The sequence below is a fragment of the Myxine glutinosa genome, chromosome 6 (assembly GCF_964187855.1).
Source record: "Myxine glutinosa chromosome 6, kmMyxGlut1.1, whole genome shotgun sequence".
In the NCBI taxonomy this organism is placed as follows: Eukaryota; Metazoa; Chordata; class Myxini; order Myxiniformes; family Myxinidae; genus Myxine; species Myxine glutinosa.
The window spans coordinates 127,225,772-127,252,477 of NC_136266.1; the positions used below are offsets into that span (position 1 = coordinate 127,225,772).

The following is a 26,706-nucleotide window of genomic DNA, read 5'->3' on the forward strand; positions in this document are numbered from 1 at the left end:
AATTGTTTACTATTACTGCACTGTTTAGAATTCACTGCACTGTATTCACATCACAACGTTTGTTGCACTGTATTCACTGCACTGTATTCACTGCACTGTATTCACTGCACTGTATTCACTGTACTGCATGCAATGTACTGTATTCACTGCACTGTACTCACTGCACTGTATTCACTGCACTGTATTCACTGTACTGTATTCACTGCACTGTATTCACTGTACTGTATTCACTGCACTGTATTCACTGCACCACACCCAATGCACTGTACCTACTGTATTCACTGCATGGTATTCACTGCACTGTATTCGCTGTACTGTATTCACTGCACTGTAGTCACTGCACTGCACCCAATGCACTGTATTCACTGTATCTACTGTATTCACTGTATCTACTGTATTCACTGCACTGTATTCACTGCACTGTATTCACTGCACTGTATTCACTGCACTGTATTCACTGCACAGTACTCACTGCACTGTATTTACTGCACTGTATCCACCGCAGTGTATAGGCTACAATGCACTCTATTCACTACACTGTATTCATTGTACTGTATTCACTGCACTGTATTTACTGCACTGTATTCACTGGACTGTATTCAGTTGCACTGTATCACGATTCACGACGGCACAAATGGATTAGTCACCTTCAGCCGTTCCATGTGATGATTCAAACGCTTCCGAAAACCCAGGCCATTCTCTGCTACGAACGATAATCAGCATAATCAGCACCGTTGGAGGTTTTGTTGGTGCTGAAATTGTAGCCTAAGTATTACAGTGAAATGTCTATTTGCGACACCTTCAAACATCAAAGTACCTCCATGTTGTCTTTTCACAAATTCCCATTTGAGAAACGAATCACAATATTCCATAAGATTTCTCCCACGTGCAGACGCAGTATATATATAATAACCAGGATACAATAAGGTCGAGCGAAACCCAAATCTGCACAAAATAATGGAAAACATAAATAATTCATCCAGAGCACATTTTCACACAAGTTGTGACGCCGCACTGGAAGAGAATCAAATAATGATAAATGACATCATTAAATATTGAAAGATAAAATGTCAGTCATAGTTTTGTCCTGCATTCTGCAGTGCAGCTGAAACACGTGTATAATCTATTTGGAAATGATCACGAAAATATTATTTACATAGAACGATTACACAAACAAGATGGCGCCTGCTGTTTTAGTAGGCCTACTGCCACTTGGGGTAATTAAAATAGCCATCCTACCACTTGTCCGCAGACTGCCCGTTGAGTAATTTGCCGGTGCGATTCTCAACTCAATCATACTGTGGAAAAAGTCCACAATCTAGTTATTTACTAGTTATAAACTAGTTATAAACTAGTTATTTGTAAGGGACAGCTCTGACAGGATGTGAGTTTGATTCCCGGCCCAACTCCACACTGTTGGATTGGCGCTTCGCAGGAAGGGAATGGCGCTGCGTCAAAAAATGTGCACGTTCAAACTGGGTGTCCCATCTGTTCACATCAGTGGATGTGAAGGATACCGAGGTGTTTGGCAAAGAGTAGGCGAGTTATTGTCTGCACCCTGGAACAAATCACAAATTCCCACCACCTTCAGTCGAGCCAGCTGTTTCATGCAAGATTTGGGCCAAAAACTTTTCCCGACCAGCCCCACAAAAAGGTGAGAATAATTGGGGCTATTGTAGTATGGTAGTAGTATTAGTAGTAGTAGTAATAGTAGTAGTAATGGTAATACTAGTAGTAGTAGTAGTAGTAGTAATGGTAATACTAGTAGTAGTAGTAGTAGTAGTAGTAGTAGTAGTAGTAGTAGTAGTAGTAGTAGTAGTAGTAATACTAATAGTAGCATGGTAGTAATAGTCGTAACAATAGTAATATTAATATTAGTAGTGATAATTATAGTAGTAATAGTAGTAGTAGTGATAGTAATAGTAGTAGTAATGGTAATAGTAGTCATTGTAATATGAATAGTAGTAGTAGTAGTAGTAGTAGTAGTGCTTTTGTTGGAAAGGTTACAGAGATTTGCGTTCAGAGCTCATGCAAGCTCAGGCAAACATATGTTCCCAGTTTAATGTCGCTCAATTCCTCATCTCTGCAAGTCCATGGTTTGAACTACAGTAGACAAGGTAGAGCATTTTGAAGAGAAAGCACTACCAAGACAGATAAGGGGAAGGTAAAAGAACGCCAAAGAACACCAAAAAAAGAACGCCAAAGAACACCAAAAAGAATGCCAAATAACACATTTATACAAATAAGAGCAAAGTATCTTGTGGGGAGACCATACAAAGTGCATCATTTATAGTCCAGGTTTCCTTAAACTTTTGAACAGTGTTACTATATTCTGCCGCCTTGTACTCCGAAATAATGCGTGAGCGTATTAAGCCCCTCAGACATACAGAACTGTGTTCCACCACATCTTTCTCAATTTTTGCCTTCCTGGTTTTATATATTGCCATTTTTGCACAGGCTAAAATAAAGTTAACAAGGAGATCTCGTGACTTGCTTAGTTTCTTTACCGGGTGCCCGATGATAAAAAGTGTTGGAGAGAAGTGAAGCCAGAAGCGCAAGAGAAGATTTTTCATCAGTAAGAACACTGGTTCAAGACGGTGACATTGAAGGTATATGTGAAATATAGTTTCCCTTTCACCACAAAAGCAGCAATCCTCTGAGACGTTAGTGAAGTGCCGCATCATAGATCCAGAGCTCAGTGCACCATGTAGCAACCTCCAACTTAAGTCTGCCATCATTCTTGGCGTTGGGTAGAGATAGAGTGAATCCCAACGTGGATGAACCGTCGAAGGAAGTGGAAGAATCTCACGCCAGGGAGTATCCAGTCGGGTTGCAAGAGCTATATAATGGAGCGAGTGGATCACTAGCAGGTATATATTTTTCCTTGATAGCCCACAGAACGACATTTCCACTGTGCCAGGGGTCTTACTCATATTGTTTGCAGGTATTGGCTGAGAGAGCTCGCAACATCGTGGTCGGATTTTAAAATCCATGGAGTTACCGATGGACATCTGTCCAGATCCATCACCCTCTTTGGGATTCTCTAGATATTCCAGACAATCGGGAGGCAAGGAGCTTTTGACCTCTTCAAGTATCCTGGAGGGGATCCTGATTGTCCTCAGGCCCATTTTTGCTGCGAGTTCCTTGGGTAAAAGCGTTCTCTTACCATCGTTCAGAAGGTCTCCCACTGTGGATATGCTACCAGCTAAGAGGCTCCTTCTTACTGAAAAGGAAGCCAGAGTTGGGCCCTGTAGAAGAGGGTTGAGAATGAGCGGTTCTTCTAACAGGTCCTTGCCTGGATAAGGAACTGTTCTTTGTACGTCGACTACATTCCAAGCCTTCAGCATTTCTTGATAAAAAAGAGGCAATGTAGCACTAGACAGGCTCCGAGATGTAATGATGAAAAGATTCCTCTTGTACCCAAGATTGAGCACTTTGCTGAAGAAGTATGATGCCAGTGAGCACCATTGTGGTGCAGGGTTCACATGTAGGTAACGTTGTATGGTCTTCAGCCTGGATGCGTGGTAGTGGCTTCGAAGGCAGGGAAAAGACTGTCCACCTTCTGAAAAAGGCAAGCTCAGAATGCCCAGGGAAACCCAGTGTTTACCATTCCAAAAGTAGTCCAGTAGCTTCCTCTGCATCCTAACCAGAAACTCCTCTGGTGTGCTTATGCAAGAGAGCCTGAATACTAACTTCGGAATTATAAACTGTTTAATAAGGAGTGTTTTTCCCCTCAGAGACAGGACTTTTAGTAGTCCACTCCAGTCTCTCAACTTTGCTTCGATCTTGTCCCCTAAAGTGTTCCAGTTAATGAGTGGTGAGGACCCATGGGAAGTGGATAAGTGCACCCCCAAATATTTGAGCTCATTGCGACTCCAGGTCAATTTCTGAAAAAGTGTTGGTAACTCCTTTACCTGCATTTGTCCAATTAGAAGCCCCGAGCTTTTCCTCCAATTGATTGTAGCAGACGATGCTGCTGAATAGACCTGCTGACAATCATAAACTATTTGCATATCCCTTGCATTACTGGCAAACACGAGAACATCATCTGCATACGCAGAAAGTTTGAGGTTGACCCTGTTGTGTGGCACCACAATGCCAGTTAGCCTTCTTCTCATCAAACAAAGGAAGGGTTCGATACATAGGGAATATAATTGGCCGGACAGGGGACATCCTTGTCTTATTCCTCTCTCAAATGGAAAGGGCGCGAGCAAGAAACCGTTGACTTTGACTAGGCATTCTGCCGACATGTACAACGTCTGAATCATGCCTACAAATCTCCTCCCCAACCCAAATGTTAGCAAGGTTTCAAACAGATACTCATGGTTCATCTGGTCAAAGGCTTTCTCCTGATCCAAGGAAAGAAATCCGACTTGAGTCCGAGTCATGTCCGCATACTGTATCAGGTCTCTGACAAGGGATATGTTGTCATGTATTGTCCTGCCTGGAATGGCATAAGATTGGTCCGGGCTGACTAATTTTGTCAGGACTGGTCCGAGACGGAGTGACAACATTTTAGCCATGACCTTATAATCCACACACAGCAGAGACACAGGGCGGTAATTCTTCAAGTCTCTCAAGTCACCCTCCTTGGGAATCAAGACCAGCATCGCTCGACGCCAAGAAAGGGGCATTATACCTGTATCACATGCTTCCTGAGCTACGCTTAATCAGGTCCAACCAAGTCCCATACTTTTGTGTAGAATTCACATGATAAGCCATCCATGCCAGGGGCTTTATCTCTTGATAGGCTGTGCAGGGCGGTTTTCAATTCTTCCAGAGATAATGGAGTCTCCAGCTGCTCCCGGTCTGCTACAGAGGCCTCAGGAAGACTACTCCACAAAGTGCCACCTGCACCTGCATCTGTGCTCTTACCCGAATACAGCTGAGCGTAAAAGGCTCTAATTCGTTTTTGAACACCCTCAGAGCCATTGAGCAAGAGACCATCTTCTGCGAGAACACTCGCTATAGTCCTGAATTGACCTTTGCGTTTTTCCACCCCTTTGAGATAATTCAGGACATATTCATCCTCAGAAATAAACTGCAAACGAGAGCGCACATACGCCCCTCGTGCCTTCACACGACTACATGCTTTAAGGGTGCTCTTTTTTTCTTGGTATGCCTGCAGTTCAGTAGAGGTAAGTGTGGCCAGGTGCTTCTCAAGGTGCAGCAGTTCCTCTTCCAGTCTTTTGATCCCTAACCCAAGTGTTTTGCTCGATCCATACGAGTATTCCTGACACAGCAATTTCAATCGTACCTTGCCTACATCCCACCAGAATCCAAGTGAGCAAAAATCTCCTTTTTTATTCCTCCAGGCTTGCCAAAAATTCAAAAAGATTGACAAAAAGGCTTCATCCCGACTTAAAGCATTGTTCAGGTGCCACAAGCCAGGGCCTCGCCTTGTTTCCGCCAGGGAAAACTTAATCCAGGCCAAGTTGTGATCTGTGAAATGGGCAACTTTTATGCCGGAGTCACTGACAATCTTACACCAACGGTGAGACACGTAAATTCTATCGAGCCGGGATTGTGATATATGACCACCTCTGATACTCGTATACGTGAATGTTCTGTCTGTGGGGTGTTGTATGTGCCAAGTATCCCTCAAGTTTAACAGTGTTATGGTTTGTTGTAATATTCTTACAGAGGGATTATGCGGCTCCTGACCTATTCGATCAAGGGAGGGGTTTAGAGTGCAATTAAAGTCTCCTCCAAGAATTACACACTCTTCACCAGGCAAGGTGAGCATGAATCTCTGCAACCGGTTGAAGAAAATCCCCCTTGCAACTCCTACACAAGGTGCATAAATGTTGACGAAATTGACAACAAATTCTTCAAACTTTGCTTTTATATGTAGCAACCGCCCCACACTGGCTTCCTTTACGACAAGTATTTCAGGTTTCCTCTTTGGTGAAAAGAGGGTAGCCACTCCACAAGATGTGTCCGTTAGGTGACTGAAAAAGGCCAAACCTTCCCATTGGTTTTCCCATCGGGATGCAGCCTCTGGGGTCGTGTGGGTTTCCTGCAAAAAGGTTACTTCAAGTTTTTCCTTCACACAGAATGACAATACCTGGTGCACACGGAATGCATCCTTCCAGCCATTGACATTCAATGATCCTATTTGTAAGTTTGATGTCATTATTGTATTGAGAGTTTTGTTTCTGTGAAATTCATCTTCCTAAACGAATTTATATTCAGGCCCGTAACTCAACAACTTTGCTAGAAACTTCCTGACTCGGGCTTGTTCGGCCGAGCCTGAAGTCCTTGTTTTATGTCCCTCTCTCCTTAGTGCATACAAGGAATGCACTAGCAAGTCATAATCTTTCCACCGTTTCAGCGCATTTTCCACTTTCTTCCTGCTATGCAAGCTTTGTTCCAGGAACTCGAGTATCTCCTGGCTGGGAATGCAGGAATGGCGTCCTGCAGGTAGGTCTGTCTCTAAACCAGTCAGTGACCCTTGATAGTCTTCCCCATCACCAATACTTTCCTCATCATCGCTGTCTGGAGGTTCAAGATCCTTCTCCTTTGGTGTACTTGTACAATGTGTCAAGTCTTCTGCCATGTCGTCTCTCAAGGATGACTTGGCATAATCTTCTGGCACAGAGGAACGCTCCTTTGGCTCTGATGCGGCGGACGTTGCTTCACCTGTGGGAATGGATGCCTCCTCCTCAGTTGGTATAGGAGATCCAACCTTTTGGGGTGGTAAAATAGAGATGTGCTCAACTATTCCCCTTTCTGCGCCAACAGTGAGTGAACTGACATCACCTGAGATGTCGGTCAGTGCCAGCAACTTTATTGATGCTTGTGTGTCTGGTTCCCTCTCTCTGTCTGTCCCACCGATGAATGCTACTTCAGAATCCTTTGAAACTTCGGTGTTAATCCTTCGGTTCAGAACTGCTCTTGTAGATGTTTCAATCCCTAGTTTATTTTGAAGCTTCGTTGCAGTTGTTATTATTGGATGCATTTTCTCAGGAGCCAACATCACAGTATCGTTTGGCCCTGTCAAGTCAGATACCTCTAGGTTGTTTGTCTTTACCGTGCTGGGTTTACTACCTGACGGTCTCCCTTCCTGTTCATTCTTCAAACTGTCTTTGGGTGGATCTGAGAGAGAAGACTCTCCATATCCTGTCGTTTGATGAATAGTTTCCTCTTCTTCTTCTTCTTCCATTTCTTCAGATTGGGTTACCACTCTTTTCTCCTTCAGAATACTAGGCTTTACAAATCCCTTTGACACATTACTTCCCGTGTCATCCTCAATTGTACCAGGGTGTTCCGTGGTCCCATCCTCTGCGGGTTCTGATTTCCTCTTCTGTGCTCTCTTTGCCTTCCCTGCTCCCACTGCCTGCCATTGATTTATGGCAGCAGAAGAGTTGGGATGAGAAGCTGGTATAGAACTTTCTTGAGGGTCCACTGCCCTCGAGCACAAAGGAGCAGCCGCCTCTCTTAGGTTACCTTCAGTGACGCTGGGATCCTCTCGAGGCTGATCTGGACGTTGAGGAGCTGCAACCTCTTTAATGATAGTGGGGCAGTCTGCTCTCCTGTGATCCTTCGCTTTGCATACAAAACAACGGGGTTCGTTTGTCATATAAAACACCCTGTAATTCTTTCCGTCAAAAGGAATAACAAACGACCCCTCACATTCAGCATCCTTTCCCAATTCAATGGAGACTTGTCTTTTAAAAGACCAGACATGTTGTAGGGAGGGCTCATGACAGCCCAAAGACACAGGCTTGATGGGTGATCTCAACACTCCCAGTCGTTCCAGGAAAGGCACCACGACATTGTCAGGCACGTAAGGAGGTATATTAGATATAATTATCCTTGTACCAAGACTTGAGAGCGGCTCGACTTGTACAAAGAGTCCTCCCACACTAATCCCTTTCTCAATGACTTTGTTTGCTGCAGCCTCTGAGTTAAGAAAGAACACAGCTTGTCCATACATTTTCGAGGCTGCAACTATCGTTGCTGGATCAACCACACTAGCGAGTGCGTTTACATAGGCCTCTATTTGGGTGATTTGTCCCAACTCGCATTTCACCCCGTGCTTCCTTGTTAACGCCTTAAACGGGTGGGCAGGGCGGTTCCCACCTGCACCAGCGGCCATTTTTGCCCATGTACTATCCAGAGGCATGATTACTATTAACGGTATATTTCCCGTCAAATGAAAATGAGAAAAAAAATATCAATGAGCTGAGCTCGTTCGCGAGCTTTTGCTTATTTTAGCACGTCCGGACCGGTATGCTGGTGATTAACTCAAAAGGATAATCAAATGCGCATTGAGCAAATAACTTATCGGCTTAATCGCCAAAACTATGCAAATTTCGCACAGAAAGTCAAGGGTGATTAAGCAAAAACAAGGAAGTCAAACAGTTTGTGATACGCCGCAAATCGGGCGCGGCAAATCTAGTCCCACACAGGTGCGGCCGCACGCCGCGGCTAGGCCCGAACACAAAAGGACTAATAACTCAAACGGGACGTCAAAGTAAAGTAACAAAATGAACCAACTCGGTTCAAATAACCCAAATAAACCAAAAATACAAACGAAAACGGAAGATGATGAGAAGGAAATGTCGAAAATGGCACGGCTCGAGGAGCAGCAAAATGGCGTGGCGTGGCGTAGTAGTAGCAGTAGTAGTAGTCGTAGTAGTAGTAGTAGTAGTAGTAGCAGTAATGGTAATAGTAGTCATAGTAATATGAACAGTATTAGTAAAAGTAGTAGTAGCAGTAATAGTAGTAGTAGTAGTAGTAATAATAATAGTAGTAGTAGTAACAGTAATAGTAGTACCAATTGTAGTAGTAGTAATAGTAGTGATAGTGTTACTAGTGATAGTAGTAGTAGTAGTAGTAATAGTAATAGTAGTAGTAGTCGTAGTAATAGTAGTAAAAGTAGTAGTAGCAGTAATAATAGTAGTAGTGACAGTAATAGTAGTACCAATTGTAGTAGTAGTAATAGTAGTAATAGTGTTACTCATGATAGTAATAGTTGTAGTAATAGTAATAGTAGTAGTAGTCGTAGTAATAGTAGTAAAAGTAGTAGTAGCAGTAATAATAGTAGTAGTGACAGTAATAGTAGTACCAATTGTAGTAGTAGTAATAGTAGTAATAGTGTTACTCATGATAGTAGTAGTTGTAGTAATAGTAATAGTAGTAGTAGTCGTAGTAATAGTAGTAGTAATAGTAAAAGTAGTAATAGTAGTAATAGTAGTGGTAGTAATAGTAGTGGTAGTAGTAGTAGTACTAGTAATAGTAGTAGTAGTAGTAATATTAGTAGTAAAAGTAGTAGTAGCAGTAATAGTAGTAGTAGTAATAGCAATTGTAGTAGCAGTAATAGTAGTAGTAGTATTAGTATTAGTATTAGTATTAGTAGTAGTAGTAGTAGTAATAGCAATTGTAGTAGTAGTAATAGTGTTACTAGTGATAGTAGTAGTAGTAGTAGTAGTAGTAGTAGTAGTAGTAGTAGTAGTAGTAGTAGTAATAATAGCAGTAGTAGTAGTAGTAGTAATAATAATAGTAATGGTACTAGTAGTGACAGTAATAGTAGTAGCAATTGTCATAGCAGTAATCGTAATAATAGTATTACTCGTGATAGTAGTAGTAGTAGTAGTAGTAGTAGTAGTAGTAGTAGTAGTAGTAGTAGTCGTAGTAGTAGTAGTAGTAGTAGTAGTCGTAGTAGTAGTAGTCGTAGAGTGTAATATTTTTAAGACATCAAACTAGGCTCTTGAAAAAGCTTGACATAGATTGTAAGGGATTACCAAATAGATATAGGATTAGTCATCATGAGATGGGAGGAGGTTGGTGAAAGGGAGGTAAAAAGTAGTGAGTGTTGCAAGTAGCCAACTCGTACAGGTGATACAGAAAGTTTGGTGAGCCACAAGCTAAAATTGGGTTGGATCAGGTAAAAATTGATAAGATTGTCTTTCCTGTTTCGGGAAACATGGCTAAACTGAAATTGTCCTTTGGTCCTTTATCAGACCCTCTCACTCTGGCAAATCAGGATGAGCGCTCGAAACGTGAGCTCCATCTCATTCTCGTTTTACCATGGTGACACACACACTCTTATCAAGCGCTTGTTGATAAAATGCACAGTTTATTTTATGACCGACGCAAACCGACACCAGCAATCACAGAGACAAATATTCCGCTGTACATTCGGGCCGTTCTGGGTAGCAATCCCATATTTACCCAAGGCTGCAGATGTGATCCCAGGTTCAAATTCCAAATACCGTTAATTTGTCCATCGTTTACTAATGTCTTTGTAATGCATGTAAAAGGTACACTGATGGCATGTGATGGATGTACCAGCTGCGCCATGAGCATTAGATCAATATAAAATGAATATAAAAAACAATTCCTGCCAGAAAGAATGAGACTGGACAAAATCAAGAAGGCTGGGATAAAAACAGATTTGGCAGGATAACCTAGACTCATAACCACTAAACACTACACACTACTAAGCATAGACATTCAAGTGGTATTATGGGCCTGGATAAGTGTGCCAAGTGCACATTCATACAAGGTAGCTCTAGAGGTACATACACTCACCTCTGAGCTGCCTAGCCTGTGTACGAATCTCTACCCAGCCATAATCTGTTATCCTGGTGTTTCACCAGACAGATAAGACAGATAATTTCACGAGACAGATGTCTGGTTTTCACCAGACAATATATATATATATATATATATATATATATATATATATATATATATATATATATATATATATATATATATATATATACATATATAATTATATATATATAATTATATATATATATATATATATATATATATATATATATATATATATATATATATATATATATATATATATATATATATATATATTGTTGAGGATTTGAGAACTGTGTGTGTAATTTGTGTAATGAATTCTTGTAAATACCTCAGCTTTGTGTGTAAAGGTCAAAGGTCGTCCTTAGTTAATCCATCGCACACACGTAGTAAATCATAAGTTCCCTCTGTAGTTATGTCCTTAGTAAATGTCAGTATAAGGCTCTGTGGTCCACTAATTCATTGCGTTGCATCAATTAAATAAGATAGTTCCCCTTTCAAGTTTCCCCCAAATCACCTCTTCAAAGTGCCAGTAACTTTGGGTAGGGTTTTTGGCATCACCTTCACCCCAAGACTCCATTGCACACGAGGTCATCTCGGAGCCGAAGGTGGGAGGAGTCAGCAAAGTGCCAGGAACAAGGCGTGGCTTTGCCAACGCCTCCTCGAGGGGCGGGATCGGTGAGCCCTCGCGACCAATCAAGGCCGAGGCGAGCTCACCGATGGGCGTTCCTAAGAGGCCGGCGGTTTGATCGAGACGCGCCTGATAAAAGGGCGCGGAAGGACTGCGGGAGAGATGAGAGGGATGCGTCAGATGCGGCAGATGCGGCAGAGACGGGAGCTTGAACCATCGCAGCTTGAACCACAGCAGCTTGAACCACAGCAGCTTGAACCACCGGAGCTTGAACCATCGCAGCTGGAACGACCGCAGCTTTGAGCTTTAACGGCGGCTGCTCACCCCGAGCACACACCAACCGGACCCGCATCCTGCCCGCCCTGAGATCCCACCTCATCCGTCCAGCCATCCACCTCCTGCCAGTCGTTCCTGCCTTCATCCCCCGTGTAAGTCTGATTGTCGTCCGTCTTTTATGTTATCCTGGGGTCTAAGTAAGATTGTATAGAATAAGCTAGTATTTGCACTGTCTTCCTCTTTTTCTTCTTCCAGTTACTTTCGTTATCTTTCCTTCTCCTTGGTTCTTTTTGATTGTGTACAATAATAATAATTAGTAATAAATCCCTGTTCTTCCTTCCTTGTCTTCTTCTTCACATTCAGTCACTTTAGAGGTTTCCAAATTGAGTGTACGTGGCACGATTCGGCCAACGAATATGAATCGGGTTTAGCCCCTTTGATAAATGGCTCACGCCGCAGTTCGCTTCGCTCGGCGCAACCAATCTATGACGCTGCGGCCGTGAGCGGGGGGGTGTTTCCTTGCGTACCGGGAGGCGCTGGTATTTAGGTCATAGGACGGTTGGGCCTAATACCCTACCCAGCACTGATCTGGCGTGACGTCATACCCTCGGGACCACGTCGGTCAGTCATAGACGAGGGGATTAATCCCCCCTCGATAAGGGGGAAAGAGGCCGACGTTGGGTTCCGTAACAATTGGTGCCAGGAGTGTGGGATTCGGACCCGAAGTGCGTTTAACGCACTCAAATTACGAGTGGCCAAAATTTTAGTTTATATCCAAATTTGAAATCGCGCCATGGATGATCAAGGCGGCCGGATGCCGGTGGGGGAATTAGAAGAGGGGTTAGAAGCGACCCAGGACCCCAGGGCAATGTATATGGAGGAGAGGGAGGAGGAGAACAATGAAGATGTGGTTGTGGGGGTATCAGGTGCACAAGATGGCGCCCTCGCGCACGTGGTTGTAGAGGCACAAAATGGTGGCTCACACGTGGTTGCGGCAGCTGAGCCCGCGCCACCAATGAATTTGGACCTGTTTATGAAACAGATGATAGCCTTTATGGTAAAGACAGACGATAATTTCAAAGGAATGGAAAGCAGAATGAGGGACGAAGCGAGGGGTACCAGTCAGCAATTGGGGGGCCAAATGAGGGACGAAGCGCGGGGTACCAGCGCCAAAATTGGGAAGTTAGACAACAAATTTGAGGGGTTAGATAACGGGATGAAAGAAATGAAGGAGGGGTTAACGGGGTTGGAAAATAGAATGGCTGCCCAGGAGAACCAGATGAAAGGGGTGAAGAATGGGTTAACGGGGTTAGAAAAAACAATGGAAGGCAAATTGAGGGAAATAGGGGAGCAATCCGCCCGGGAAATTAAACAGATGGGAGATCAGATAGAGGAGGTGAAAATCGGGTTGGAAACTAAATTGGATGCCCAGAGGAATGATTTGGAGCAGATGAGGGTAGCATCTACCAAAGAGATAGGAGAAATGGGAGAGGTGATCAGACGGGGTGTGAGCGAGGAGGTCTCGGGGGTACGCGAGGAGGTAAAGCGAGGTGAGGAGCGTATAGAAAGAGGTGAGAAATAGAACGATTAGGTTACAGGGGGGCATAGAAGATCTGACAAGGGAAGTAGAACAGCTGACGGTGGGACAAAAGGAATTAGGGGAGCAAGTGGAGAAGAACACTGCGGTAATCGTGGGGTTGAAGGCGACGCAGAAAGAGATAAAAGAGGAACTTATAGCGACAAAGAGGGAATGTCAGATGGTACATGAGGGGTTGACAAAGAGGTTGGACGAGGTAACAGAAGTAATGGAGATGAAAGACCGGGAGGTGAGGACGCACATAGAGACGACTAAGGTGGCATTAGAGGAAGAAATTGAGGGGGCGCACCGGGAAATGAAAGAGGTGAAGCAAAAATTAGAGGATGTGGAAGAGGGGGTGAGTGAAATTAAGAAGAGACGGAGGGAAACTCAGAGGGAGATAAAGGAGGAGGTGATGGAATATGTACAAGGTCTGTGCTCAAATCATGATGATGTGCTTACTAACCAAATAAAGAGTTTGCAGGTGGCGGAGGAGGAGCGGCGACGAGGTGCCGAGGTGAGTGCCGATATACTCGGAAATGTATATGGTGTGAGGGGAGATTCCGTCGGCTTGGGTGTTGGTGTAGACCCGGGTGTTCGTGAGAGGCCGCTGGTGAAGTGTGCGACAGGTACCGAGTGTGAAGGAGGTGTGCGAGGATGTCCGACTATGGGGTGTGTGAGGAAAAAGTGTGCACCGAGGAGTGAGTGTGCTGTCGAGAGTGAGTTGGTCGTGGCGTGTGTGCGGGGCACATGGAAGCGCATGATGGGGAGTGTTACAGGGGATGTAACGAAAGAGTGCACACCTGTGGTGAGTGTTACGGAGGACGTAACAGGAGAGTGTGCGCAAGAGGATACGCGAAAAAGGTGTGTAACAGAGGAGTGCATGATTACAGAGTGCGCTGTCGAGAGTAAGGGTGAATGCGCGACCAAGTGTGGTGGTGAGAGTAGTGAGAGTAGTGAGAGTGACACGGAGCACGAGTTGGTTGTGGCAGGTGAGAGAGAATGTACACCTGGAATGGAAGGATGCACACCTGGAATGGTCGAGCGTGTGTGGGAATGCACGCTTGAGTTGGTAGTGGAGCACGTGATTGGGTGTGCGGAGGAGAGCACACCCGTGGTTGTCACAGAGGATGTGACCGAGGAGTGGGCGCTAAGAGGTGTGTTGGTGAGGTGTGTGAACGACGAGTGTGTGCTAAGGTGTGCGGTGGTCAGGTGTGTGACAAAGTCTGTGAGCGGAATGAGTGTACCTGGGTGTTGTGTAAGAGAAGGTGCAATGACGGAGAGCATGGAGACAGCTGGATGTGTGAGCAAGGAACGGAACGTGGGGTGTGAGCATGCAAGTGGAGCATCGATGTTAAACGGGATAGGGGTTAGATCGACTTGTAGCCGAAGCGAGCCCTCGGTTCGTGCCGGGCGTTGTGCGCAGCAGGAACCAGCGGGGATCGTAACCACGGCGGGTTCGAAGGAACCGCCATCGCGATCCACGCCGGGCCTCGCTCCGAACGGTCGCGTCCGTGCTCCGCTAGGCGGAGCGGGCGGCCCGGTCGGAAGGGTCGGCACGGCGACCCCTTGTGGTTGAGGCGTTCCGGCAGGGCGAGATCGGGCCATCGGGCGGGAGACCGGACGGCTCCGCGCCGAGGTGGACCTTGGGATCTCGGCGGGAGCAAACCTCCTTCCCTAAACCGAGTGCCAGACGGATCCAACCGCCGGCAACGAACCACCCGCATTCATTGCTCGGCTTTGCGAAGCCGAGCTTTGGAAATGAATTAACGCACCGAGAGGCTCAAGTGAGTAGACGTGTGAGGGTGGTAGCAGTAGTGAATTTGGAAAGCAAAATTGATGATTGGTAAACTGATTGGCAGATGATTGGCAAATTTTTTATTTGCTGGAATTTGATGAGCAAAATTTATAGTGGGAGATACCCGATGTGGTGGGATGGCAAATCCACCGTCCCTCACAAAATGGGGCAAAGGAGCTATAGTTTTATGGGGTTTATGGCAGTGTAAGCACGCCGAGGGAGGGTTTGGATAATGTATAGGGACCTAGAGATGACCATAGGTAACGGTAGAGGTAAGTAGCGACATTGGACAGGTAGTGGGGACATAGAGAGGGTAGTTGGATTATAACAACGAGGGAGCGCAATAGTTTAAAGGGGCGACGGGGAAGCACGAGTTTCAGAGGGGAGTAGTCAGATCAGATGATGCCGTGTGTTTGAGGATCGAAAGTGTATTGAGCAGTGTATGAGTGAATAATTGTGATTGTGAGTTGTATTGAGCGTGGAAGTGTATGGAGCAGTGCATGAGGAACGATTGGGGTTGTGCATTGTATTGAGTGATTGAAGGAGCTTGGGAGGAAGGAGGGTGCAGGAGGCACCAGGTGTGATTGCACAGGTGTGCAAGTGAACAGGTGTATGGAGAATGGTTGTGTGGAATATATGGAGTATGGAATGGATGGTGTGGAGTGAGTATAGTGGAACCTGTGGAGTGGAGTGGATGGTGCGAAGGTGTGTGTGGGGAGGATGGACCCCATCACAAATACCCGGGGAGGGTAGTTTAAGAGTTAGGTAGAGGGAGTAGGTAAATTGTGGTTGGATATTGGCATCTGTGGTGCGTGGTGGAAGAATGGTGTTTGAATGGGTGCATTAGTGTCGTGGAAATGGCTGGGCGTGTGGCCTGTTAGTGTGTGTAGTTAAATGAGCACTCCACCACTGTGAGGATGTCGGTCAGGTGAGGCCACAGGTGGGCTCTGGAAGCCGTTAGAGTTGTGGATGGGGCCCGAGGATCCGGGGACGGACCCGGGTAGCCCAGTGCCAGAGAGGGCACCGAGTGGGGAGAGCGCCAGAGGGCCTTCCCCAGTTAGATAGGTAGGGTAAGGAGCAGGTAAGCTCGGAGGCAACTACAATGGTGGAGGTGTGCAGGTGGGTAGACCTGCTGGGAGAGCCACACGACCCAGTCCTGAAATTGTGCAAAGGCACAGGGAGTTGAATCGGGGGAGTGAGACCCCAAATTGATGAAGCACCACAGTTTGGTCAATGGGAATTTGGTTCTTAAAATCACATAGAGTAAGTTGGCCACTGGATTGGCAGGGAAAGATCCCGGGTAGTGTAAAGTGTATTAAAGTCATTTAGAGGATAGTTAGGATTGAAATCTCCTTGCACCATCTACATCCACTCACCTGAGGTGACGCAACTCCACACCATGCCATGGGTGTGACATTGTGCTTTGTTGTTCCATCTCTTCCTCCTCATGAGGATTGATGATGAATTGGTGAGGGCAAATTTTGGTCAGAGGGATTGTGGTGACGAATTTGGTATATGGGAGATATGGGGAAGACGTGACGGTAGTGACGAATTTGTAAATGTGTAGGTTTTGGTAAATACGGGGAGGGGCAAGGGGGGGTAGTGTAGGTCACATGTGGGGGGCGTACGGTAGGGACGAGCTTTCTCACATCGCTCTCCGTACGCACCTCGTTCTGCATTGCCTGTTTTGATGTGTACCCTTGTGACCTTACCCCTTACTCACCTGTCTTCTGTTCCCCTGTCTCCCACCCGAGGACTGTGCTCTCTGGGCACTGAGAGGAGCGTGCGGGGAGGTCGCGTCCGTGAGCCCGAACCCCCGCATCCAGCATGCTTGCATTGATGCACCACTTATGGACCGCCGTTCTGCGGCCAAGCACCACTTTATGGACCCCACGTTTTGGGGCCTGGCACCTCTGCTGGGGACCGGCCATGGTGGCCAGGTAATCTCACTTGCGGCCCAGGGTAAAGGTGGCACCTATGCCAAACAGGTGGACAACCCTTAGTTGGCCCCTGTGGCCCTAAATAAAAAGTGGACGCGTTGGTGCCCTTTTATTTCCAAATAGGCCGCAAGTAGAGAAAACATCAGGAAGAACATCGGCCCAGCAGAGAAGAGGAAGACCACCACCAGTTGTTTTTTTGTGTGTTATTATGATGAACTGGTGAATGTTGCACTGAATGGTGCTTTTGGTGATTGGTGCTTTGGTGCTTATTGGTGCTGGTGCGTCGATGCAATGCATGCTGTCTCCTCCCCTCCCAACAGGAATTTCTTTTTGTTTCCCTGAAAGAAAAATCACAGGTCCTGGGTTGCGTTTTGTAAATAGTCAAAATAATGTCACTGTAAATAATACTCCCCCACCGTTCATGTTTAGTTTGAAAATAATTCCGCAATTCGGTTAGCTGTGGGTGTGAAACTGTTAGGCAGGGTGCAACGCAATTAGCAGGACATATTTATTTGTGTTTTAAAATTGTCGCACTCAGGGTCAGGTTAATTGTAGAGGGTTACTACACCTGCGTGTCACACTAAAGTTAAAGTTTTCGGGCCGGGACGTCCCGTGAGGGAAGAAGGGTGCAGTGTTGAGGATTTGAGAACTGTGTGTGTAATTTGTGTAATGAATTCTTGTAAATACCTCAGCTTTGTGTGTAAAGGTCAAAGGTCGTCCTTAGTTAATCCATCGCACACACGTAGTAAATCATAAGTTCCCTCCGTAGTTATGTCCTTAGTAAATGTCAGTATAAGGCTCTGTGGTCCACTAATTCATTGCGTTGCATCAATTAAATAAGATAGTTCCCCTTTCAAGTTTCCCCCAAATCACCTCTTCAAAGTGCCAGTAACTTTGGGTGGGGTTTTTGGCATCACCTTCACCCCAAGACTCCATTGCACACGAGGTCATCTCGGAGCTGAAGGTGGGAGGAGTCAGCAAAGCGCCAGGAACAAGGCGTGGCTTTGCCAACGCCTCCTCGAGGGGCGGGATCGGTGAGCGCTTGCGACCAATCAAGGCGAGCTCACCGATGGGCATTCCTAAGAGGCCGGCGGTTTGATCGCGACGCGCCTGATAAAAGGGCGCAGAAGGACTGCGGGAGAGATGAGAGAGATGCGTCAGATGCGGCAGAGACGGGAGCTTGAACCATCGCAGCTTGAACCACAGCAGCTTGAACCACAGCAGCTTGAACCATCGGAGCTTGAACCATCGCAGCTGGAATGACCGCAGCTTTGAGCTTTAACGGCGGCTGCTCACCTCGAGCACATACCAACCGGACCCGCATCCAGCCCGCCATGAGATCCCACCTCATCCGTCCAGCCATCCACCTCCTGCCAGTCGTTCCTGCCTTCATCCCCCGTGTAAGTCCGATTGTCGTCCGTCTTTTATGTTGTCCTGGGGTCTAAGTAAGATTGTATAGAATAAGCTAGTATTTGCACTGTGTCTTCCTCTTCTTCTTCTTCCAGTTACTTTCATTATCTTTCCTTCTCCTTGGTTCTTTTTTTATTGTGTACAATAATAATAATTAGTAATAAATCCCTGTTCTTCCTACCTTGTCTTCTTCTTCACATTCGGTCGCTTTAGAGGTTTCCAAATTGAGTGTACGTGGCGCGATTCGGCCAACGAATATGAATCGGGTTTAACCCCTTTGATAAACGGCTCACGCCGCAGTTCGCTTCGCTCGGCGCAACCAATCTATGACGCTGCGGCCGTGAGCGGGGGGGTGTTTCCTTGCGTACTGGGAGGCGCTGGTATTTAGGTCATAGGACGGTTGGGCCTAATACCCTATCCAGCGCTGACCGGGCGTGACGTCATACCCTCGGGACCACGTCCGTCAGTCATAGACGAGGGGATTAATCCCCCCTCGATGAGAGGGAAAGAGGCCGACATTGGGTTCTGTAACAATATATATATATATATATATATATATATATATATATATATATATATATATATATATATATACATATATATATATATATATATATATATATATATATATATATATATATATATATATATATTGTTGCGGATATGGGATTTACATCCATCCATATCCGCTTGTAAATATTCCCCTATTTCCTCAATACTTCCCAACTATCCCCAATCCCCCCATTCCCTAGTCCCATTTTCTGTAAACAACACTCTGTAGACCCGACCTCCCCCTATTTCCCCCATTAAATGTTGCATCCAGGTCCACCGCATCTCATGTAAGACAACTATAGGACATCTTGCTAGTTATTCTTAGTCTATGTCAGTTAAGGACTCGTTTCCATTAATTCTGACTCTTCGTTGCACCAGAATGTGATTGTATGGCACCGTTAGGAAGTTTAGGACCTCCCAATACCTCCCCGCAGCTCTTCCTCATGGTACAACAACAACTACAACAACAGCGGCGGCGGCGGCGGCGCAGGGAGTGTGCGTCCTCACTCCGGCTTGGTTGGTAGGGGGTGTTGGGAGTGCACCAGGCCTTTCCAACGAGCCGCCATCGAGCATGTGCTCGACGGGGTTACCAAGTAGGGGCTCGCTGTCAGCTCCTCGTCAAGGGCGGAGCCCGGTAACCCCCGCACCCAATAGAAGCGGCGGACCGGTCCCATCTGGGGCGGAGCCAACGAGCCGAGGGCGTGTGACTCCCCGCTGAGCATGCGCAGGAAGAGGGAGGTGACGTGAGATGCGCGCTGAGCTTGGAGAGAGAAGGACGCCACCTCCGAGCGCTGTGACACCTCCCCGCATCTCTGGACTGGACCGTGCTTTATCCTGTCCCTGAGCCAAGGTGCACCTTGTGCTATCGACTGCCTGTCCTTCCCTGCCATCAATCCCTGTGTAAGTCAGTCTTGTTCCGTTTGTCTGTGGTCTGTCTGGGATAGATAAGATTGTGTCTAAGTGCCTATCTCTTCTGTGTCTTTTACCTCACTCTACCTTGTAATCTACCCCTTTTCTCCACCACTAATTATATCCTCCTCCGGAGGTCTTGAGAACTGTACCCCTTGCGTCGTTTCATTTATCCCAGTCGTTGTGTCCTTTCCATCATTGATTTAGCGTAGCGCGATTTGGCCAACGTTCGAGTGGAATCGGGTGAGTTGGGGGTAATCGGGTAAACTGTGCGAACACGGCGGCCATTCCGCTCGGTCAAGCAACATCTGAAGCCATGTCCGTAACAATTGGTGTCAGGAAGTGAGATTGGACCCGAAGCGCGCTTAACGCGCTCAAAATTACAAGCAGTGTGAAATTTGTTTTGTTTTAAAATAAAAACCCGAATTTTGAAAGTCGCGCTATGGCAGATCAAGACGGCTGGGTTCCGGTAGAGGAGAGTGAGGCAGGGTCGATCCAGGACCAAATTGAGGGACAAGAGGAGAGCGAAGCAGTGAGGGCGGCAGGTTCGCAAAATGTCGTCCTCGCGCACGAGGTTTCGGGCGCACAAGATGGCGTCCTCGCGCGCGTGGGTGTAGCGGCACCAAATTTTGCCGCGCCCGTGACCGTAGCAGTACCAAATTGCGCTGCGCCCGTGGTCACGGCAGCCGAGCCAGAGATGCCAGAGTACATGCGAGTCTTTATGATTCAAATGATGGCAAAAATGGATGTTCAGGGGGAGCGATTGGAGGGCAGAATGGGGTCCAATAGCGAAAAATTGAGGGATGACATGGGAAACCAGATCGGGGGTTTAAGGAATGACATGGGGGTCCAGATCGGAGGGTTAGGGAGTAGAATAGAGGGATTAGGAAACAAATTTGAGGGATTAGACAATAGATTAGGGGAAATACAGGAGCGGTTAACGGGGGTAGAAAACAGAATGGCCGCTCAAGAGAATCAAATGGAAGGGATGAAAAGGGGGTTAGAGGGGTTAGAAAACAGTATGGAAGGCAAATTGAGGGCCATGAGGGACCAAGCGGAAAGGGAAGTTAAACAAATGGGGCAGCAGATAGAGGGGGTCAGAATGGGGGTAGAAACTAAATTGGATGCTCACAGGGAGGAAATGGAGCAGATGAGGGTGGCATCTGGGCAGGAGATGCAAGTGATGGGAGAGGAGATCAGAAGAGGTGTGAGTGAGGAGGTCAGAGGAGTGCGCGAGGAGGTGAGGCACTGTAAGGAGCGCATGGAGAAGGAGGTGAGAAAGGGGACTGTAAAATTGCAAGGTGGTATAGAGGAGTTGACGCTGGAAGTGGAACAGCTGACGGAGGGACAAAAAGAACTAACGGAGCAGGTTCAAAGGAACACTGCGGTACTGGGAGGGTTAAGAGCGACACAAAACGACATAAAAAATGACTTGATAGCGACACAGAGGCAATGTCAGATGGTACGTGAGGGACTGACAACGAGGTTGGACGAGGTGACAGAGGTAATGGAGACGAAGGACCGGCAGGTGAGGACGCACATAGAAACGGTCAAGGTGGCCTTAGAGGACGAGCTTGAGGAGACGCACCGGGAAATAAAAGAGGTGAAGCAGAAATTAGAAGAAGTGGAAGAAGGGGTAAGCGAAATTAAGAAGCGACGGAGAGGGGATAAGAAAGAGATCAAAGAGGAAGTAAAAGAATTGGTCCAAAGTCTGTGTTCGGATCGTGATGATGTGCTCATTAACCGGATGAGGGATTCGCAGGTGATGGAGCAAAAGCGAAGAGAAAGAGGACCCGGTGTAAGTGGTGACCAATATGGTCGTGCGTATGATGCGCCAGGTGATTTAATAAGCTTGGGGGTCGAGATGGACCCGGGTGTTCGTGAGAGGCCGTTGGTGAAGTGTGCGACAGGTCTGGTGTGCGAAAAAGGAGGTGTGCGAGAAAGTCCGACTCTGGGGTGTGTGAGGAAAAAGTGCGTGCCAAGGAGTGAGGGTGCTGTCGAGAGTGAGTCGGTCGTAGCGCGTGTGCGAGGGAGCACATGGAAGCGCGTAGTGAGGAGTGTTACGGAGGGTGTAAAGGGAGAATGCACGCCTGTGGTGAGTGTTACAGAGGATGTAACGGGAGAGGGTGCGCGAGAAAGTTGTGTGACGGACAGGTGCATGGGGAAAGAGTGCGCTGTCAAAAGTAAGGAAGAATGCACGCCTGTGGTGAGTGTTACAGAGGGTGTGACGGGAGAGTGTGCGCAAGAGTGTGCGCGAGAAAGGTGTGTAACGGACGGGTGCATGAGGAAAGAGTGCGCTGTCGAGAGTAAGGGTGAGTGCGCTGTCAAGAGTGGAGGTGAGAGTAGTAAGAGTGACACGGAGCGTGAGTTGGTTGTGACAGGGGAGCGAGGATGTACACCTGGAATGGAAGGATGCACACCTGGAATGGTAGAGCGTGTGTGGGAATGCACACTTGAGTTGGTCGTGAGGCACGTGGTTGGGTGTGCGAGTGAAAGCACACCTGTGATTGTCACAGAGGAGGTGACCAAGGAAGGGGCACGGAGAGGTGTGTTGGTGAGGTGTGCGACCAACGAATGTGTGCCAAAGTGTTCGGTGGTCAGGTGTGTGACCAAGTCTGTGAGTGGAATGAGTGTACCTGGGTGTGTAAGAGCAGGTGCAATGACGAAGAGCAGGGAAACGGCTGGATGTATGAGCAAGAAAGGGGTAGCGTATGCGTGTAAGCATGCAGGTGAGGCATCGACGGTAACCGGGTTAGCGGTTAGAGCGACTTATAGCCGAATCGGGCCCTCGGTGCGTGCCGGGCTTCGCGTGCCGCGAGAACCAGCGGGGATCCGAGCCACGGCGGATTCGAAAGGACCGCCGTACGCGATCCACGCTGGGCCTCGCTTGGAACGGCCGCGTCCGTGCTCCACTAGGCGGAGCGGGCAGCTCGATAGGAAGGGTCGTCATGGCGACCACATTTTGTTGAGACGTGCCGGCAGGTCGAGATCGGGACATTGGATGGCTCCATGCCGAGATGGTGCGTGGGACCTCAGCCCGGGTAAACCTCCTTCCCTGCCCCGAATGCGGGACGTATCCAGCCGCTGGCACAAAACAACCCGCATTCATTGCTCGGCTGTACGAAGCCGAGCTTTAGAAGGGAATTGGCGCACCGAGAGGATCTAATAAGTAGACGAGTGACGAGGATAGTGTTTTGGCCCCGAAATTAGAAAAACAAAATTTGATGATTGGCAGTAATGATTGGCAGATGATGGGTAGTGATTGGCAAATTTTTGATTTGTTGAAATTTGATGTGCAAAATTGGTAGTGGGAGAGGCCCGATGTGGTGGGATGGCAACTCTGTCATCCCTCACAAATGGGGGCAAAGGAGCACTAGGTTTATGGGGTTGATGGCAGTGAAAACTAGCCCGGGTGGGTTAGGATATTGTGTGTAGGGATCTAGCGAAGATGACATTAGGTAACGTTAAGGTTAGTTAGTGACAAGGATACCTGTAGAGGGGACGCAGGTAGATTAGAGTGGATGATAATGACGAGGGAGCGCAATAGTTTAAAGGGACGACTGGGAAGCGCAAGTTTCAGAGGGGAGTAGTTAGATGAGATGATGCTGTGTGAGAACTGGACAGGTGTGTGGAGCAGTGTATGAGTAGTGAGTGTTGTGGATCAGCGCGAATGCGCTTGGGGGAGAGAAGGGTGCAGGCGGCACCAAGTATGAGAGCACAGGTGTGCAAGTACAGGTGTGTGGAATATATGGAGCAGAGAATGAGTGGTGTGGAGAGAGTTGGAGTAAGTGGTACGGAGTGGTGTGCATGGTGCAAAGGTGTGGATGGGGGAAGAGTGGACCCCTTTTCACGAGTACCCGGGGAGGGTAGTTTAAAGAATAGTTAGAAGGTATAGGTAAATTGTGGTTGGATATTGGCATTTGTGGTGCGGATGCAGAATGGTATTGTGGATGGGTGCATTGGTGTGGTGAAATTGGCTGGTCGTGTGGCCTGTTAGTATGAGTGTGAATGGTTGGGCACTCCGCCACTGTTAGATGTCGGCCAGGTGAGGCCGCAGGTGGGCTCGGGGAGCCGTTAGTGTCAGTGGGTGCCTGAGGATCCCGGGTGTGGATCGGGCAGCCCGTGCCAGAGAGGGCACTGAGGGGGTGAGAGTGCGAGAGGGCCTTCCCCAGTTAGTTAGGTTAGGGTGAGGAGCAGGTGAGCTCGGTAGGCAACAACAGTGGTGGAGGTGTGCAGGTGGGCGGACCAGCTGGGAGCGTCACACGACCCAGCCACCGAAATTGTGCGGGGGCACCGAGTGATGAATCGGGGGAGTGAGACCCCAACTTGAGAAGCACCACAGTTTGGTCAATGGGAATTGGTTTTTAGAACCCATAGTGTAAGTTGGCCAATGGATTGGCAGGGAAAGACCCCGGGTAATGTAAAGTTGTTAAAGTCATTTAGGAAATAGTTAGGATTGATGACCCTGTCGCACCATACGCAGCCACTTACCTGAGGTGATGATGATGACTCCACACCTGTGTTCCTTTGTTCTGTGTTGCAGGAAAGGAGAATTGCTGGGTGGATTTGTGAGACGCATCACGACGTGGATGAGACATTGGGGTGATTCCATCTCTCCCTCCTTAGGAGGGACTGATGATGAATTGGTGATGGCAAATTTTGATGTTGAGTTGGAGATGGCAAATTTTGATGTTGAGTTGGAAATGGCAAATTTGATTGGTTAGGAGGGAGAGAAGACGAATTTGGTTTATGGGAGGAACGGGGAAGACAGTAGGGACGTTTGTTGATGTGTAAAGTAGCTGTTTATGGGTAGTGTTGTGTTTTGTGGATACAGTAAGGGGTAAGGGAGGGGCAATGTAGGTTACCTGGTGGGGGGGGGGGGGCGTACGGTAGGAACGTACCTGTCTCACCTGGTTCCCATGTGCCCCCAGTGTGCATTACCTTATATTGCGTGCACTTTTGCGCCCTTACCACCTTACTCACTTGTCTTCTTTTGTCTCCCACCTCCGAGGATCTGGCTTTGGGGCAGAGAGAGAGGAGAGAGAGGTGCTGGCTCTGCAGTTGTGGGCCTGTACTTCCGCTGCTTGCTGCCTGGATCGATACACCATATGGACCGCAATTTTGGTGGCCGCCCACAATGGACCGCAGTTCTTTTGCGGGCAAGCACCACCCATTGATGGACCTCTGGGTCAACGTGGCACCTATGCCATACAGGTGAACCACTTATAGTTGGCCCCCCTGACGGCCACAATTTAGAAATGGACGCGGTTGGCGCCTTTCTTTATTTCTAAAGAAGCCAGACGGCCAAGTGCACTCCATGAAGGCAAGACCAGCGGCAGAACATCGGCCGGCTGCGACACCACCGGTGACCATGGACACTTAATTGTGCATTGTTACTGAACACTTTATTGGTGCACCGGATGGTGCTGACTATGCGTATGGGGTGGTGCTTTTGGTGCTTGGATGGGGTGCTCTGCACATTATTAAAGGCCGTAGGGCCACAGGGCACTCGTGGGTTGGTGTATCGATGCTGGCATGCGTGCTCTCTCTATGCATAACATCTGCATGTGTTCCTCAAAGAACAGGTCCTGGATCGTAGTGTAAATATCAGTGTAGTCTTGTGTAAATGATGCTCCCTACCGGCTGTATGTTTAGTTTGAGGATGCTTTCCGCGATTCGGTTATCCTGTGGGTGTGTTTCTGTGAGGAGAAGGGTGCAACATCGCAGGGGGACATATTTACTCATTTGTGAACATCTGTAAAACTGTCGCACTCAGGGTTGAGTTAATAGTAGAGGGAACTACATCTGAGTGCCACACTAAAGTATGTAAAAATTTATCGGGTCGGGACGCCCCGAGGTAGAGAAGGGTGCAATGTTGCGGATATGGGATTTACATCCATCCATATCCGCTTGTAAATATTCCCCTATTTCCTCAATACTTCCCAACTATCCCCAATCCCCCCATTCCCTAGTCCCATTTTCTGTAAACAACACTCTGTAGACCCGACCTCCCCCTATTTCCCCCATTAAATGTCGCATCCAGGTCCACCACATCTCATGTAAGACAACTATAGGACATCTTGCTAGTTATTCTTAGTCTATATCAGTTAAGGACTCGTTTCCATTAATTCTGACTCTTCGTTGCACCAGAATGTGATTGTATGGCACCGTTAGGAAGTTTAGGACCTCCCAATACCTCCCCGCAGCTCTTCCTCACGGTTCAGCAACAACAACAACAACAACAACAACGGCGGCGGCGCGGGGAGTGTGCGTCCTCACTCCGGCTTGGTTGGTAGGGGGTGTTGGGAGTGCACCAGGCCTTTCCAACGAGCCGCCATCGAGCATGTGCTCGACGGGGTTACCAAGTAGGGGCTCGCTGTCAGCTCCTCGTCAAGGGCGGAGCCCGGTAACCCCCGCACCCAATAGAAGCGGCGGACCGGTCCCATCTGGGGCGGAGCCAACGAGCTGAGGGCGTGTGACTCCCCGCTGAGCATGCGCAGGAAGAGGGAGGTGACGTGAGATGCGCGCTGAGCTTGGAGAGAGAAGGACGCCACCTCCGAGCGCTGTGACACCTCCCCGCATCTCTGGACTGGACCGTGCTTTATCCTGTCCCTGAGCCAAGGTGCACCTTGTGCTATCGACTGCCTGTCCTTCCCTGCCATCAATCCCTGTGTAAGTCAGTCTTGTTCCGTTTGTCTGTGGTCTGTCTGGGATAGATAAGATTGTGTCTAAGTGCCTATCTCTTCTGTGTCTTTTACCTCACTCTACCTTGTAATCTACCCCTTTTCTCCACCACTAATTATATCCTCCTCCGGAGGTCTTGAGAACTGTACCCCTTGCGTCGTTTCATTTATCCCAGTCGTTGTGTCCTTTCCATCACTGATTTAGCGTAGCGCGATTTGGCCAACGTTCGAGTGGAATCGGGTGAGTTGGGGGTAATCGGGTAAACTGTGCGAACACGGCGGCCATTCCGCTCGGTCAAGCAACATCTGAAGCCGTGTCCGTAACAATATATATATATATATGTGTGTATATATGCACTACATGA

General features: G+C 47.6%; 1 protein-coding gene across 1 annotated transcript in view; it reads right to left on the reverse strand.

Moving 5' to 3' along the window:
• NPHP3 (nephrocystin 3) overlaps positions 1 to 26,706 on the reverse strand; it is a 191,243-nt gene that overhangs the window by 11,796 nt on the left and 152,741 nt on the right. The window lies entirely within an intron of this gene.